The sequence below is a fragment of the Canis lupus genome, chromosome 5 (assembly GCF_011100685.1).
Source record: "Canis lupus familiaris isolate Mischka breed German Shepherd chromosome 5, alternate assembly UU_Cfam_GSD_1.0, whole genome shotgun sequence".
NCBI classification, from domain to species: domain Eukaryota; kingdom Metazoa; phylum Chordata; class Mammalia; order Carnivora; family Canidae; genus Canis; species Canis lupus.
The window spans coordinates 45,303,927-45,316,743 of record NC_049226.1 but is presented as its reverse complement, the minus strand read 5'-3'; the positions used below and the strand labels follow the sequence as shown (position 1 = coordinate 45,316,743).

The 12,817-nt window shown below is 38.3% G+C and overlaps 1 protein-coding gene across 4 annotated transcripts in view; it reads left to right on the top strand.

The window, feature by feature from the left end:
* The window catches only part of DNAJC6 (DnaJ heat shock protein family (Hsp40) member C6), a 139,127-nt gene that overhangs the window by 45,943 nt on the left and 80,367 nt on the right, over positions 1–12,817 (top strand). The gene's annotated exons all lie outside the window — the stretch shown is intronic.

Sequence of the window (12,817 nt, the reverse complement as noted above, 5' to 3'; positions counted from 1 at the left end):
TGCCTCTTTCAAACTCCGGCTGTCGGCTAGGGTTAATGCTGTTACCTTTCCTCAGCAATTTTTACCTTGAGCGAATTTTTATCTAGAAGTCTTTTACATAGCATTTATGATTTGTTCAATGAAATTTATTTCATCTGCTATTGGCTTTGGTCTTATCATTATCTTTTTTGCATTGAGTGTATTAGTGTTTCATAAACTTTGCATAGAAGGAACACGAAAAAGCCTCTAAACTTTGTATCTGGGCTTGCAGCCTTTTTTTTTTATTTTATTTTTTTTTATAAAGCGTTTTTAACAAGTTGGATTTCTCTCTGTTGGAATGCTCTTTTAGCCATATCCATAGCAAAAGAGTTATTTAATATATGTATGTTGGACCAGGGGTATTATCATAGCTGTTTGCTCACCTTTTCAAGGAACCAGGATCAGAGGGTTGTTTACATAAAGATAATCTATAATTGAAGGCTCAGTGGTTTGTTCCACATTGGTGACTTTAATATACTGGACAACTTAGGACTCCAAAGGAAAGATTCATGTTGGGTTGTTTGGGAAGGAATGAAAGCAAACTGAATTTAATTCCTGTGCATTGCAAATAAATGCTTTTTTCTTTTAATTGTGTAATGGCTCTTCCTGGACTACCACTTCCTATTTTCCTGACCCCATAAGTGGGGTAAAATATTGTCTACAGATGTTCAAGTGTCCTGGCCTGAAAACATGTTTTACCCATACAAGTTCTTACTGAAGTTGAATAAGGTGTTGGTAGAGTGTTTTCTCAGGACCATCCTAAATTAAAGTTAAAATTACCTGAGGGATTCTTGGTTCTAACAGCTTTGGTATTGATATTGTACATAAGTATCTGATTTATGATTTTCTAAATCTGTGATAAAGTCCAAAGCATCTTTTGACTGGATGTGATTGCCTTTAAATCTTAAAAAAAAAAAAAAAAAAAAAAAAAGATTCATCCATTCCAAATGATGCCACTATAATCCTTTCTGGAACATAGTGGGCATGTACACAAATAACTGAAATGGAATAAACAATTTCCAAACGAGTGAGGAGGAGCCCCACCTTTAGGAAATGAAAGAAATATGAAATTTTGTATTTTTTCACTTTTCATAAGAATTAAGATTGGAATTTGTTTTTATTTTTTTATTTTTTTAATTTTTTAAGAATATTTTATTTATTTATTCATGATAGAGAGAGAGAGGGAGAGGCAGAGGCAGAAACACAGGCAGAGAGAGATGCAGGCTCCATGCAGAGAGCCCGACGTGGGACTTGATCCCAGGACCCCAGGATCGCGCCCTGGGCCAAAGGCAGGCGCCAAACTGCTGAGCCACCCAGGGATTCCCCCTGGAATTTGTTTTTAAAGTATATTACATTCTAGCATAAATTCAACACCTATTTCCTGAGTCCATTATGTGTCAGGTACTGTGCTAAGCACTGTGGGGAATATAATAGTGAATGGCCTTTAGGGGACTGTCGTTTAATGGGAGCAGTAACAAACACAGGGCAGCCTGTAGTAAGTTTGGATTTTTGAGGATTGTCTTTTTCACCAAATCAGACTTTTCCAGTAGGTTTAGGGAAGAATGAATTGAATTGATAAGCCATTGTAATGGGAAAACATTTTTATTAAGAATATTGTTATCTCTAAAGCATCGTTGTTAGGAATTGATTCTTCAGCTTGATCAAACTAGCCCCGTATGAAGAAGTTGCAGGGACTCTTCCTTTTGCCGGTTTCTCTTTCTGGTTAGGGAAATGTTGTGGCTTCATTATGGCAGTACTATGTATCTTATGACTTTTGATGCATATTTGCAATTGAGAACACAGTCTGGGATGATGATGTTTGTTTGGTTTGGATGAGCAGTTGGGCCCTGAGAACAGGGTTTCTTTCAGTGGGGAGCAAGTTTCATTGACCAGTGCAACTATACCTATCTTGTCTAATTATAGTTTCTTTCTTCTAAGATCCTCAAAGAGTGGCCTCATGAAATGTAAATGTATCCATTTGTTTAAGATATTTAATTAAGCTCATGGATCATTTCTAAAGCAGCAGTGATCCGCTCATTTATTTAATTCGTTGTACTGTGATGTGCAGGACAGGAAAGGTGGTTCATAGGGATCTAATAGAAATGTTTATGAATGGAAAATATGTCTAGAGGACTTAAAAATAAGTCTAGAGGATTTAAAGCTTAGTTTTAACAATACCTTAAACTTGTATAGCTATTTATAATAAATGGTACATATGGACACTTACCTTATTTCATTTCCCCAGAAGTCTGTTAGGCAGGTGATGTGGCATGTCTGTGCCTAGAGACTTGATATCAAACATCTGGGGTACTGTTACTACTTATAAAACCTAGGAAAATTTTAAGCCTGTTCCCCCATTTATAAAAGGAGAATCATGATAGTTGTTCTTACAATAGAGCTTTTAGTTTGAGGCTTAAAACAACATGAGGATATGTTTGCAATTTTCCTTTATTTTGCTGTGTCCTTAAATTAGATGAGGAAATCTGTTCTTAGAGATGGTAGGAGACTTGTTCAAGGTAAAATAGCTACTTAGTGACAGCCAGATTCAGGTTTTCTGACTTTAAGGTCTAAGTTTTTCTCCACTGAACTAAACTGTCTTTCTGTATAGATAAATATCAACTGATTATTGAAAAGGAACCAATATTATGTCCTTGGATTTTCCCTCTGTTTTTGGATGAAAGAGTGACAGATGTTCAGAGAAGTTTAATGACTTTCTAAGTCAACAGACTCTGGATTGGTAGATTTCAGAGCAGCCCCCAAGTCAGATGTGTCTTCCAGAGCTCTCTGCCTGCCTTGGCTCACTTTCTCTTCATTTAAATTATTCTCTAGCAGAGATTGCCATTCAAAGGTCATGCTCTCATCTCCAGATGGCACTGTAGCTATCCCAATTCATTAGCTCAGGAACCCCGTATTTATCTTGTGTGCGTTTCACCTACCATGGAAATTAGAATCTACAAACATAGAACTCCCAGTCTTGAGTCACTAAAGTGTTCCAACATTAGGCTTTACTTACCAAATTCATAATGGCAAGCCACAAAACAGTAGTCCAATTAAAATCCATTTCCAGATTTTAATGGGATTTAAAAGTATAGGATAATGAGGAATGCTAAAATACTTCCCTGTTTAGTATAAATCTGATTGAAAGCAAAAATTACCTTTAACAAATCCAATTCTAGGTGGTGTTTTTTTTTTTATTTTTAAAGAGACACACAGAGAGAGGCAGAGACACAGGCAGAGGGAGAAGCAGGCTCCCTGCAAGGAGCCTGATATGGGACTCCATCCCAGATCCCAGGATCACACCCTGAGCCAAAGGCAGACGCTCAAGCACTGAGCCAGCCAGGTATCTCTCTAGGTGGTGTTTAAACACAGCATCTGTATTTTGAATCAGGCTATACCATTATGAAGTATTTATTTGGATAACTTCATATTGTATTGAGATATTATAAGCATAAATATGCTAGTATTTCTTTTTTAGGAATACCTGCCCATTTAAGGGTTTTGGAGGTTGAAGGTAAAGCTGATATACTAACTTAATTAGTGTGTGGTGAAAGTTTGAATGTTTCTAGGTAGCCATTTAAGGATGCATCCAAGGTCAAATGCTTGGAGACTGCCCAGTTGCATAGACTTGGAAGAGGAATTTCGTTCTTTCTTTTTTCTTTCTTTCTTTCTTTCTTTCTTTCTTTCTTTCTTTCTTTCTTTCTTTCTTCTTTCTTTCTTCTTTTTTTCTTTATTTTCTTTTTTCTTTCTTTCTTTCTTTCTTTCTTTCTTTCTTTCTTTCTTTCTTCTTTCTTTCTTCTTCTTTCTTTTGATTTATTTATTTTAGACAGAGAGAGTCTGAGAGTGTGTGAGGGCAGGGGGTGGGGGACAGGCAGAGGGAGAGGGAGAGAGAGTCTCAGGCATACTCCATGTTGAGTGAAGAGGTTGTTGTGGGGCTCCATCTCCAGATCCTCAGATCACGACCCTGAGATCAAAACCCTGAGATTGTAACCGGAGCTAAAACCCAGAGTTGGAGGCTTAACTGACTATGCCACGCAGGTATCCCAGAAGAAAAATCTTTTGAACCAAGTTTCAGAAAGATGACCATGTAGTCTATGATATACACCTTCTATGATGGAGCTACCACTGCTTTTTGAGGCTGTACCTTTGGATTGTTCTCATCAGCCCAAAGTTCTTTCTTTTTATTTAGGCCTTTTGGCTGTCTAGGTACAAAATAAATCTAATTCTTTGTCCACATGGCTACCCTTTGAAAATTAGGAAACAGATCCTGTTCCTCCTCTTACTACAGTTTTCTTCTTTTCTAGGCTAAATCTATATCTATAGCTATACATAAATATATGTATGTAAATTTATATTTACATGTTTATTTAGATATATATCTGGGTATCTTTAGATATCTGGATATATTGGATAGATATATAATAATATATATTATAGACAGATATATAGATGTATAATAATATATGTAATATTTAGATACATTTTTATTTTATTTAATAAGGTTTTAAAATTAATTTTTATTATAGAAGTTCTTATCATAAAAGTTTTCCATGCTCTTGTTAAGAAAGAGTTAAAGATTACAGAAAAAAATACAATGGAAAATATACCTTCCCTCTTCCCTGATTCTTTGTCTCCGCAATTACCTCTATTGAAAGTGTGTATCAACATATATATATATATATATATATATATATATATATATATATATATATTATATGTGTGTATACATAAGATTAAAATAATAGAATATAAAGTTACAACCCTGTATATTTATATACATTGTTCAGTAATGCTTAAAGATAAAAATTGTTACAATTTTTTTATTGTAGCAATGATTACAATCCAGGCCACCTGCCAGAGACTGTACATAGGATATCTTATTTAACCCTCATAAGAGTTCTTTAAGGTAGGTGATAGTTAATTTTTTCTTATAGTTGAATATACCAGGCACAGAGAGGTTAGGCAAGTTGTCTGAGGTTACACAGGCTCTACTTATTCAACATTGAGTAAAATGTCATAGAGAAATGCCCATAGGGTTGCAAGTGAAGAATTTAGTGGTAAATGTTTCTATTTGTTTCTTTCTCTATGGTAAGGAAAAATAGGAGTGTCTGAGGTAACTGAAATGAATGTAGTTATTTTTTCAGCTTGAATCTTGTAAATAAGACATTGCTGTTGAATTAAATATAACATAAAAAATTTTTAAATGCTAGAAAAAAAAGAAGGCAGAGAAAAAGCAGTATTGAGTAAGACTGATTAAATCCTTATATGACACTGAGAGAACAATATTGGTACTGCTTTATAACTTTATGGAACAGTATCTTGCCAATGAAAATGAGTCCACACTCTTCTCAGGATTAAGTCCAGAAATGGGCTTTATCTTTTTTTTTTTTTTTTTAAAGATTTTATTTATTCATGAGAGACACACAGAAAGAGAGAGAGGCAGAGACACAGGCAGAGGGAGAAGCAGGCCCCATGCAGGGAGCCCAATGTGGGACTTGATCCAGGGACTCCAGGATCACACCCTGAGCCAAAGGCAGATGCTCAACCAATGAGCCACCCAGGCGTCCCAGAAATGGACTTTATCTTAACTGGACATCAGAAGTCTATCATGGTACCTCTGCAAGCCAGGCCAGTAGAACTTCTTAGTGTGTCTCCACTGGGAGGTCCTCATCCCCCCACCTCCATCTCTATGCTTTTGTACACACTGCGCTCTCAGGGTAGGCCAACTTTTCCCATAGCCATCTAGATGTCTACTTTTCCAGGTTAGCTCCTACTCATTTTTCAGCTCCTTAAACCCTGTAGACTGCATGAGATGGCCATTCTCCATATTCCTTCCCCAGCTAGTATGTTCCTGCCTTAGCAATCATCACATTAGATTGGGATATGTTGCCTGGCCTATCTCTCCCTCTAGACTATGAGTAAAGTTCAGAGCAGGGCTGTGTCTTACTCACCTTTGTATCCTTGTCACTGCTCGGCATTTGTTAGGAGCCTGATAAATACTCATTGAATGAATAAAAGCATGAACTGATTTTGAATTTTTAAAAAGGGCATTTTTAATGAAATGTATGCATCCAAACTATAAAATAAACATACAACTAGATTTTAATAGAAACGAGGCCAGACTTGATAGCAATGAAACTGCTGGCAGAAAGCTAGATCAACTCAAAAATGAGCATTTTTCATATGCAAAGACACTAGAGGGGAGAGAAAGATAATTAATACACAGTCCCAGACCCCTAAGAGCTTTCTAATGTGGAAATGTAAAAAAATAATAGCTTACCAAAAGACTGCTTTCTTGACAAAAAAAAAAGCAACCTATTGTAGTATTCATCATCAAGATAATTTTTTAGCAGAAAAGAACACTAAATGTATACAAATTTTTAAAATAAACTAACAATAGATTACTTTTCTCTGTAGATTTGTGTGTTCATCAATATTATGAGGTTGGAATCTTAGCTATTTTCGGGTTTAATATTAAAAATTTTATCACTTTTGGCCATCTGCAATTGTATGTAAGCATTATGATATCCTTTTATAACCTGTATTCTCCATTTTGAACTCCTTTTGTAGAGAGTCTATAATTTCGAAGTGGAGTAATGAATCCTGGAGTTTAAATTGTACATTTCCTCATTGGCAAAACTTTGTAACTCAGGAAGAAACTAAATCATAATTATTGTCTACTTAAACAACATCTCTTGACATTTACTTAGAAGCATTTTTAAAAGAGTTTATTTATTTGTTCATGAGAAACACACAGAGAGAGGCAGAGACATAGCTGAGGGAGAAGCAGGCTCCCTGTGGGGAGCCTGATGTGGTACTCGATCCCAGGACCCTGGGATCATGACCTGAGCTAAAGGCATCTCATTGTCTCAACCACTGAGCCACCCAGGTGCCCCTGCTTAGAAGCTTTTGACAGAGCAACTCAATGTCTGTGTAATAAGTCCTTCATGGTCTAAGGAATTAGGAAATTTCATGACATATGCCAAGAGATCTGGCAATTTCTACTTCTTAAAATTGCTTCACCTGACATGTCTTAGGCCATAGCCTGGACCCAAAGTATTTTTTTCTTTCAATAATGCATCAAAGCATAATTTAAAAAGGCACTAGGGATTAAAATTAAAATTCAGTTGTGTGTGATGTTGAGAATGCAAATAACCCTACAAATGAAGGAATTAGATGGTCCAGGGCTTGCTATTCATTTTGGGTTTGCACATGCAGAAAATTATTTTTGGCACATTGAAGTGTAGTACTCTACCTGGTGGCTGGTGAGTTTGCTTGGCATGTGTTATAAGCCACTTCCTGATTTTAGAAATATTATGCTGTGAAAGAAGTACACATCAGAATTAGGTATATTTGGCACAGGGCAGGGTGAAAAAGTGGTATTATTAGTGGTATAATAATAGACATGTAAAGTGCTATGGAGTGCAGAAGCAGGAGGCATAATTTCAACCAGGGGGACTAGGGGAGACCACAGTGGAAAGGGCCATTTGAATAGAAAGTCAGTAGGTAGACAAGGAAAGGAAACCTGTTTTGGGCTGGGCTGAGAGCTAAGGTGCAGTGGCATCATCATATATGCATGGGGTATTGAGAGATTTGCATTTAGGCCTGGAAGCTGGAGCCCATATGGATTGGAAGTGCTATCATGGATGGTGCTGGGAAGACAGATTGAACCCAGATCAGGGTAAGTGTGTTGAGAAGATTGGACTTCATTCTGTAGGCAGTGTGAGGGTCCTGAAGATTTGGGAGAGGGGCTGAGGCAGGGCTGACTTACTCATAGGCATGGCACCTAGGGATCACAACAATTTTAAGGCTGACAAACGTGTTTTAATTTTGATTTCTTTTAAAAACCAGAATAAAATAAATGAGTCTAACCTTAAGGAATTAAGGAATTCGTCATCATACCAATGCAGTAAAAAATAATTTTTTTAAATGGGGAATGAACACACAAAAGCAAAACTACCTAGGGCCCATAGAAGTCCCACTGCAGTTCCAGAGAGAAGAATGTAATGTGTGAATACTGGAAATTCTTTGCAGCTGCATAAAAGGTGGATCCCATCTGTGGTTCCCCACTGTGTCTTGGCTGCATCAGATTTACCTGAGATGCAGGTTGAAAACAGATTCCTGGACCCCAGGGATTTATGATTTACTAAGGGAGGGGATGTATTGACAGGGAGAGAGCCTGACCCTGATGGACAGGGAGAAGAAATACATGTCCGTTAAGTTAATGACCTGAGAAATAATGACAGCCCCTCCAGGGTAGTGCTACTGAACTGTGGAAGAAAGAGGAAAGCATTGCACAAAAGACTGGACAGACTGACAGCTGACTGGATGTGGGGTGGGAGGTATAGGGGAAGCTAGAGGTGTCTAGCCTGATAGAAGAAGAGGTAGTATTTTCATTCTTGGCCCGAAGTGGAAAATGTGACCAATTGGTTTTCTATGCTACAGATGCACCATGAACATACTAGTGAAAGGGCTGAAAATGCTGTCAGGTTGGCACAAGGTTTCACCAGGTTTTCAGCTTTTTGATAGACTGCCCACGAGGCTGTGCAGATCTCCAGGGCAGTGCTGTGGAGGAGGGAGGAGGCAGGAGCAGGGTCTGTGCTTGCCTAGGGGAGGAGTAAGGTAATCAGTGGAAATGCTAGAACTGAAATTCTACGGCACTGGGCTGAGTGGCTGGAGGCCAGGATGGTGTAAAGTAGCCAGCCTGCCCTTATGCCTGTTCTCACAAGGCAAGCCCTAGGCTCTGGGTCCTTCCTTGCCCGCTGATGGGGAAATAGGAAGAAAGCTCAAACACCAGAGAAACCTGGAAGATGATTATTGAAGCAGGAATTCTTAGTCTCTATGGAAACAGACAAGTGCCTGAAAAAACACCCTGACCACAGAAATCCTCAAGGACTGCGTTGTGCCAGCGTTTGGCCACTTGAGCATCACAGCTGAATGGTATTTCTCTTCACTACTTATTCTTCCTTCACTTTCTCCCTCTTCTATAGTCCTTCCCCATATTCTCTTCCTTCTGCCTCCTTCCCCTCCATCTTCAGCTTCCTTGTCCTCTTCTCTCCTCTTCCCCTGTCCTACCAGCATCTTCTCACTTTTTCCCTAGTTAGTGAATCAGCATATTTGCAAAAGTTGGAACCCCATGCTGTAGGAGGGCATGTGGATGACTTTAGTTTGGGGGTATGAGTGTGGGGGTGTATGTGTGTGACTTAGCTCCCAGGCTGCTGTGTGTGGTCCAGTGGGTGTGAACACTGGTGTCACTTTCCAATTTGGGTAATTGCATCTGACCTACCTAAAATTTCCCTTGCTGTTTCAATTAGCCAAGTGTTCCGCACCGTGACTTGGTGATGAGAGGTTTCATAAGCCTCCATCCCAGAGGTAGCTGCATTTCATTCAGATGAAGGAAAGAATTTCACTTACTAATTTGCAGCTAGGGAGTACAAGAGAATAGCACACCATTTCCCCCTCCCTGTCTCTCCTACCTCCTCCCTGCAGGAAGGCAGATCTTTTTCTTCCCTCCCTCTGTTGCTAAAGCCCAGATAAATGGCCCTATTTTCAACCCTTCCAAGTCCAAATTTGTGGATGCTATTGGATAGTGGGGATATTAGGGAATCATGAGTCAGAAACCCCAGATGTAAGCTTTGACCTTGGGCAGGTAATTCAAATGAGAAAAATCATATTGGCCCTTCCTGTTTCACAGGCAAGGGAAAATGTGGGACTGTGGATGAAAACACTTTGTAGTTGGTAAATTCTGCATTCATTCATTTCATGAATGTCTCATGATTGCCTATTGTGTGCTGGCACAGTTCTAGCCACAGTGATACAGTGGAGGATAAGACAGATAAGACTTGGGTGCTTATGAGCTTACATTGTAGCTCACAAGATATGCCATAAACCAGTAAACAAGGATAAAGGATTATATGGTATGCTAAATGCCACGGAGGGACTAGAGTGAGGGAGAGAATAGCTCAAGGTGGTGGTGGGGAGGAGGGAAGCCTAATTTACAGAGCACAATCAGGAAGGGCCTTTCCAAGGAGATAGCATTTGAGCTGACATCCAAAGAAACAGAAGCAAACAGGAAAAAATAAGAAAGCAAGCTGTAGTATGTAGCGCATTTTAAGTACTAGGTTCAGCAAATACAAAGACCTAATTAGAAGAGGGGCCAAGCTCTGTGAAAAGATATGTAATTGTTACAACCAGCACTTAGTGAGCCAGGAGGGAAGGGGGGCAAATGAAGTCTGAGTTGTGTTTTTAAAAGATCATTTTGGCTGCTTGCATCAAGTAAGAATTTGAGGTGGCTTCATAGCTTCATAGGCATTCGAGACCATAGACAGGATGTATATCCCAGAGATGACATCAGTAACTACACTGTTCAACACTAATGGTCGGCCTTTTTTTTTCAAGTTCAAATGATAATATTCTCATAGCATCTTAGTGTTGGCAACATGCTTTTCTATACCCTATCACACTTAGTTTTTAGAATGTCCCAGGGAAATCGGTGGCATTAACAATGTTTTAGAGGTGAGAAGCTCTGTAGAGGTCAGTGAGCTGATATGCAGTTAAGCCAGCAGCAGGCTCCAGGTCTTCTAACATACTAGAGCATAACACATTTGCAGAGGAGGAGAGCTGAGGTCTTGGCCAAGATGTATCAGCTACTTTAAAAGGAGACAAGCTGGAGGGATAGAACAGTAAAATTGGGTATTAACTGCTAAAGAAATTGGCTTAGGTTGCCTTGAAATGTATAGCAGCATTTCACTTTAATTATTGGTCTTAAAATCCAGCCACTAAATCCCCTAACATGATAGGAGCCTGGCTTTGTCTCTCAGTGTGCCAGGAGAGAACTGTCTCCATTATGCTTCATTGGCACACAGATCCTGGGAGGCTTTCACACACTGTCTTGTTTTGTGAGCATTTGCAATTATAACAGAAGACAGTTCTATATCATATGTTGCTTTGTTTTCAAGCTATTGCATGAGAGCAGGGCTTCTTGTCTCTTAGAAAGCAAAACCAAACCAAAACAAGAACGCTGTTTTTTGCTTACAGCAGAATACATATTTATGAAGAGAAAATATAAAATAATTTAGTAAGTGGTATAAAATTTCATTTCCTTTCTCTCCAACTTTTAGTTTTACCCTACAGATATAATTAATATCAATTGTTTCTTGTATGTATGTACAGAATTTTCTATGCATTTACAAGCTTATACACAACCACATAGACACATACAGATTCCTGCATACTGACATATGTGTATGTACATATTCATATATGATAAATACCTGTGTATCCTGAGATCCTTCTGTACATGCTATTATATAACTTGATTCTTATTTAACACCAAGTCTTGGATAATGTTATACATTCTTACCTAGTGAGGTACCTTATTTTTTCTAATGACTGCTTTGAATTCCACTGTTCTAATTTTTCTATTGATAGGCAGCAAATATCTTTGAGTATGAATTTATGTATTATATATGTGGTATGCCATAGGGTCAATTCTTAGAACGAGTTGCTAGGAGAAAGAGCATAGTCACATCACATTATGATAGATCTGCTAGATTTCTTTCTAAAGAGCCTTGTACCAACTTAAATTTCTGCTAACGGTATATGTGACTACTTATTTTCCCAGGCTCTTATTAAAGTTGATGTTGTTACCAAATTGCTAAATTTTTGGCAGTCTCATAAGTGAGAAATAGTGGTAATGGTTTACTTGAAACTGGCATTACGTTTTGATACTTCCATGCGTTATTTTTGTTGTTGGAAGTGGGTTTTTTTTTTTTTTTTAAGATTTTATTTATTTATTTGAGAGAGAGAGAGAGGAAGTGTACGTGCAAGAGAGCATGAGTGAGGGGAAGGGGCAGAGCGAGAGGGAGAAGCAGACTCCTGGCTGAGCAGGGAGCCTGATGCAGGGTTTGATCCAAGGGCTTTGAGATCATGACCTGAGTGGAAGGCAGACTCCTAACTGATTGAGCCCCTCAGGTGCACCAGAAATGGGTTTTAATTGCTTTTTATTACATAGGTAATACATATTTAGGGCAAAACAGTTTAGAAAATGTAGAAAAGCACAAAGGGAAAAATAACTGATAAACTTGTTTTCTGTAGATGACTATTATTGACATTATGAAATACATACTTTTGTCTCTTATCTGTGCATAAGTATGAATGAAATGACTGCGTTACCTTCTTTGCTCTTTGTTGATTGTGGCCACTAAGGTTTTCTTGTGAAATACAGCAATACAGAAGTGGGGAGTACATGGGAACGGTAGCCAGTGGTTGTTCAGATTCAAATTTTGATACCATTGACTAACTTTGTGAACTTGGGCAAGACATTTTACTCCTCTGAGCCCCTCTGCAGAACAGATAATGTCTTTCTTATCAGATTGTTGAGAAAAGCAAATGAGATAAGGTTCAGAAAAGTACCTAGTGCATTCCCTGCTCTAGAGTTGCTACTTGCCTAATGTTGGCTGTATCAAGAGGTTGACATGAAGTAAGACCATATTGGCAATATTTAATTATCCTGAGGTTTCTTTAAGGCAGATCATATTTCTCTCTTCATTTTACAAGGTTCTGAGCAATTTCTTCATTATATTCATACCGGGATTGTTCATAAGCTTTGGGTAATTTGTGGTCACCATATAGTCCTCATAAATGTGTAGGATATCTATTATTACAACTCTTGGTTGAGGCAATTAGCAGGCTTGATACATGGTGGGGTGCTCAGAATAGCCCGGTTTAAGGAGAATTTTGAGGGTGGAGGATGAAGTGAGGAGCTAACTAACAACGAAAGGAAATTACCATTTATGTTCTA